Consider the following 6,000-nt stretch of genomic DNA (forward strand, 5'->3'; position numbering starts at 1 on the left):
CATGGCAAGGAGCTGTCTGCTGAGGACCTCATTCAGCTGGAGAAGCAGCTGTTTGAAGAGGAAGAGTTAGAAACCCCAGAACCCAAGAGATTTACTACTAAGGGTTTGGCAGAAGGTTTTTCTATGGTAGAAGATGGGCTGGCAGAATTTCAGGCTGAGGACCCCAGCGGTGACAGATTCAGTCAGGTCTACAGAGCTGTTCTGGATGCCTTGCAGTGCTATAGGCAGATTTTGGAAAAGAAGCCATCAATCTTCCAGACTAGCCTGGAACAATTCAAGTAGGTAGAGAGGCCTGCAGCAGATCCTGTACCCTCTGCATCAGCAGCTTCTCGAGATGAAACACCCATAGTACAGGTCGAATCATCTCCAGCGTCTCCTGCATGTTCCTTAGGCAATCCCGATTCACCTGACCCAGTATCTCCAGCACCTTCTGCAGGTTCTCCTGCCTCTCCAGCTTCCTCCTCCCAGTAGGTCTCCCACCTTGCAATGCTCCTGCCAGTGTGCCAGCCAGCCACAGGAATAAAGGTACGGAATTGTTTTACACTCATTTTTTTCTGTTATTACAGTACTGTATATTTATGTCCTTTTTCTGTGGCTTAGATTATGATTTTACAGCTGTGTTAGGATAGGTAAGTGACTTAGGCTAGGGTATGTTCCGACTTACACCAAAATATGGCGTATGTCACTGTCATAGGAGTGCTACTGTGTTGTAACCCAAGGACCCCCTGTTCTACAGAAGGAAAGGACAGGTGTTGGTTAAGTCGTGGGCCCACACACAGCCAGGGGAACTTGGAAGTATGACGCTGGGCGTGATCGCCAAAATGGATAAACCCTAGAGCAAAAGTCTTACAAAGTACTGACTTCTGGGATAGGAAAGAACTTGTGTTCCTTTCTATATATATAATTTCTTTTTTCTTTAAGTGAAAAAAGAGAAGGGGGTAGGGAGCAGGAAGCATCAACTTTCATATGTGCCTTGACTGGGCAAGCCCATGGTTTCAAATTGGCAACCTCAGCATTCCAGGCCGACACTTTATCCATTGCACCACCACAGGTCAGGCCTTTTCTATATATTTTAAATCTTATGTAAATGTAGCAAATGCTAAAATCTAAAAGATTTCACCCATGGCCCCACATCAAGGCAAGGTTCTTTTAGGCATGATGTTCTCTTCTGATTGGCAAGTAGAATACAGGCATTATTCCAGCCTTTTAAAATAAATTATGAGGTAACGTGTAAGGAAAGGAAGTCCCCTGTAATGCTACCAGTCGCCAGTGAACATCACTGTGAACCTGTCTCTCTGTTGCGAAGGCTTGGGGGAAAGACCAAATCCACAGAGCACCCGGGGGACTCTGGCTGTCCCTCCCCTGCACCCGTACCCTCTCCCAGATTGGTTTTTAACCCTCCCAAAGAGACATAAGCATGCCCACCCTATTCTCCAGTCAGTTCCTCTCACTTTTTTTTACTTTGAGAAAGAGACAGATGGACAGAGAGGAGGGGAGAGAGATGAGAATTATCAACTCATAGTTGCATCACTTTAGTTGTTCATTGATTGCCTCTCATATGTGTCTTGACCCGGGGAGCTCCAGCCAAACCAGGATCACCATGATGATTCCGTGCTCAAGTGGAGACCTCAGGGCTTTGAACCTAGGTCCTCCGCATCCCAGTCCAACGCTCTATCCAATGCGTCACTACCTGGTCAGGCTTGTCACTATTTTTGAAAGTGCATAGAGACTGTATAGAAATTACTTTCAGCCTGACCAGGCAGTGGCGCAGTAGATAGAGCGTCGGACTGGGATGCGGAAGACCCAGGTTCGAGACCCCGAGGTCGCCAGATTGAGCACGGACTCATTTGGTTTGAGCAAAGGTCACCAGCTTGGACGCAAGGTCGCTGGCTCGAGCAAGGTGTTACTCGGTCTGCTGTAGCCCCGGTCAAGGCACATATGAGACAGCAATCAATGAACAACTAAAGTGCTACAACGAAAAATTAATACTTCTCATCTCTCTCCCTTCTTGTCTGTCCTTATCTGTCCCTCTCTCTGACTCTTATCTCTGTCTCTGTAAAAAAAAAATATATATATATATATATATATTACTTTCAAATGCACATAAAAACCCATCCCATGTTAGTGTAACTTCCCAAAAACATGACTCCATATTCCTGATGAGAAGATTAAAACGTTTTGAGGCCCTGCTCAGATAGCTTGATGGGTTAGAGCAGGGGTCCCCAAACTACGGCCCGCGGGCCACATGCGGCCCCCTGAGGCCATTTATCTGGCCCTCGCAGCACTTCCGGAAGGGGCACCTCTTTCATTGGTGGTCAGTGAGAGGAGCATAGTTCCCATTGAAACACTGGTCAGTTTGTTGATTTAAATTTACTTGTTCTTTATTTTAAATATTGTATTTGTTCCCGTTTTGTTTTTTACTTTAAAATAAGATATGTGCAGTGTGCATAGGGATTTGTCATAGTTTTTTTTTAGTCTGGCCCTCCAACGGTCTGAGGGACAGTGAACTGGCCCCCTGTGTAAAAAGTTTGGGGACCCCTGGGTTAGAGTATTATCCCAAGCACAGAAGTTGCCAGTTCTAGCCCCAGTCAGAGTAGATACAGGAACTGTCTCCCTTCCTCTCTAGCTAAACACACACACACGTCAATAAAATAAATGTTAAGAATATTGGTTTTGCCTGACCTGTGGTGGCTCAGTGGATAAAGCATCGACCTGGAAATGCTGAGGTTGCTGGTTCGAAACCCTGGGCTTGCCTGGTCAAGACACATATGGGAGTTGATGCTTCCAGCTCCTCCCCCCTTCTCTCTCTCCTCTCTCTTTCTCTCTTTCTCTCTCTCTCTCTCCCTCTCCCTCTCCCTCTTTCTCTCCTCTCTAAAATGAATAAATAAAATTAAAAAAAAAAAAAAGAATATTGGTTTTTAGAGAGAGGAAGGAAGAAAGAGACAAGAACATCCATCCGTTTCTGTATGTGCCTTGACCGGAGATCGAACCGCAACCTCTGCTCTGGAATGATGCTCTAACCCAGTGGTCGCCAAACTTATTAGGCAACAGAGCCAAATATCAACAGTACAACGATTGAAATTTCTTTTGAGAGCCAAATGTTTAAAACTTAAACTATATAGGTAAGCACATTTCTTATCGAGGTAGCGCCCTCACGTGGTATTTTGTGGAAAAGCCACACTTAAGGGGCCAAAGAGCCGCATGTGGTTCATGAGCTGCGGTTTGCCGACCAGGGCTCTAACCAACTGAGCTATCCTTCCAGGGCAAAAAAATCAATAAATTTTTTTAAATCTTTTTTTAATGTTTATTGCATTGATTTGAGAGAGAGACAGGAACAACAATCCATTCCTGCGTGTTCAAATCCCCAACTGGGGATTGAACTAGCAATCTCTATGCTTTGGGACGATGCTTTAACCAACGGAGCTATCCAGCCAGGGCAAAAAAAAAAATCAATAAATTTTTTAAGATTATTTTTAAATTATTTAAAAAAAAATTTTTTATTCATTTTTAGAGAGGAGAGAGAGAGGGAGAGAGAAGGGGGGAGGAGCTGGAAGCATCAACTCCCATATGTGCCTTGACCAGGCAAGCCCAGGGTTTCGAACCAGCAACCTCAGCATTTCCAGGTCGATGCTTTATCCACTGCGCCACCACAGGTCAGGCTTTAAGATTATTTTTAAAGTTTTGATTAATTTAACCATATAAATGATTTTATGATGGAAATAGCCAAATTATCTACTTGTAATTAATATATGTACATATTTAAAAGCACATGAAATCTTAATTTGAATATGCTGCTTTTCTCAATACTGCAAAATAAAAATTTTAATTCTTCAACATCTATTTCTGCACCATGTACTGTACAGTTTCCATAAACTCACGTTTTACTCAAATAAGACAGTTCATGTATGAAGAGCCTATGCCAAAACTAAGTGTTAATTCTTATAATTAAGGTTTTTTTATTTGTCATGCAAGTGCATATTTGTGGTCTTTATAAAATCACTACCTTTTTAATCATGGAGAACTTCATACACATTGTGTATGAAAAACAGTGGTGTGATCATAAATTCCTAAGTGGGCAGGTCATGGTGGGTAGTCATGCCCCAAGCCTATAATTTCTTTTGTTAAAGGTTTTTAAGCAAGCCCTGTCCATTGTTCTTGTACATCTAGGTTAACACACCTTTGAAATACAAGAAGTAATATCACTGGCAAGCATAACCACCCTTAAGAGAGTGCTTGTCCTGTAACCCACTCCCCCTTTGCTTTCTCCTACCTCCTGTAGTCTTCCTGAGGCTCCCTGATTAATCTCAGATGCATAAAAGAAGCTGCGAAACTCATTCTCTGAAACATTTGAGTTCATGCTCCCTGGCATGTCATCAGTTTGGTTCAAATACTCATAAAAATTCTCTACAGCCTGACCTGTGGTGGCGCAGTGGATAAAGTGTCGACCTGGGAATGCTGAGGTCGCTGGTTCAAAACCCTGGGCTTGCCTGGCAAAGGCACATATGAGAGTTGATGCTTTCTGCTCCTCTCCCTTCTCTCTCTCTCTCTCTCTCTCTCTCTCTCTCTCTCTGTGTCTCTCTAAAAAAAACTGAATAAAGTTGAAAATAAAATATTTTTTTTTTTAAAATTCTCTACAGCCTGACCAGGCAGTAGCGCAGTGGATAGAGCATTGGACTGGGATGCCAAAGACCCAGGTTCGAGACCCCAAGGTCGACAGCTTGAGCGCAGGCTCATCTGGTTTGAGCAAAGCTCACCGGCTTGGACCCAAGGTCGCTGGCTCCAGCAAGGGGTTACTCGGTCTGCTGAAGGCCCACAGTCAAGGCACATATGAGAAAGCAATCAATGAACAAATAAGGTGTCGCAATGCACAACGAAAAACTAATGATTGATACTTCTCATCTCTCCGTTCCTGTCTGTCTGTCTGTCCCTGTCTATCCCTCACTCTGACTCTCTGTTTCTGTAAATAAATAAATAAATAAATAAATAAATAAATAAATATTTTTAAAAGTTCTCTACAGTGTTGGAGTTTCTTACATCAACATCATAGTGGACAGAGAGGCTGAAGAACTGGTCCAGATTAAAGGAATCTCAAGAGACATGTCAACTAAATGAATTATGAGCTCCTGGACCAAGACCAACAACAACAACAATGCTATAAAAGAACATTTTGTCTTAATGTTAAAATTTCTGAATTTGATAATTATCTAAGGAGAATATAAATATCTGTATTCTCAGGAAATGCACTGAAGTTAAGGTTAAGGACTATTATGTAACATACTTCCAAATGATTTAACTTAAAAAGAAAAAGAGCCTGACCTGTGGTGGTGCAGTGGATAAAGCATCAACCTGGAACACCGAGGTCGCTGGTTCGAAACCCTGGGCTTGCCTGGTCAAGCCACATATGGGAGTTGATGCGTCCTGCTCCCCTCCTTCTCTATCTCGCTAAAATGAATAAAAAATGAATGAATAAATAAAAAAGAAAAAATGTTTCTCCACCCAGACAGCTCGGTGGCTGAAGCGTTGGTCAGGGCTTATATAGGAACAGATTGATGTTCCTGTGTCTGTCTCTCCCTTCCTCCCTCTCTCTAAAAAAAAAAAAATGTAAAAGAGATAAGAATAGACAGGAGAACGCAAATGGAGCAAATGTTAAATTAATGGTTCAGTAAAGGATATAAGGGTGTTCTGTGTACTATTCTTGCAACTTCCTGTAGGTATGAAATTATTTCGAAAGAAAACATTTTAAGAGGCGGACACTACAGTGCTGCGCTGTGCAGACAGCCGGTGTACTGTCCAGATGCTTTGGTGGTCAGCGATGGACTTGAGGAGTGCTCCAGAGAAATACCCAGGCTGGTGACAGCAACTTCTTCCAAGCATCCAAACGGCAGCTAAAGACAGCTGTAGAGGAGAGTCCTGGATGGTGGTGAGGACCCACGGGAGGCAGAGCCAGAGGCAGGAGGGCAGGATAGAGAGATATGGTAAAGCTCGGCTGTCTGTGGCTAA

The sequence above is a fragment of the Saccopteryx leptura genome, chromosome 10 (genome assembly GCF_036850995.1).
Source record: "Saccopteryx leptura isolate mSacLep1 chromosome 10, mSacLep1_pri_phased_curated, whole genome shotgun sequence".
In the NCBI taxonomy this organism is placed as follows: Eukaryota; Metazoa; Chordata; class Mammalia; order Chiroptera; family Emballonuridae; genus Saccopteryx; species Saccopteryx leptura.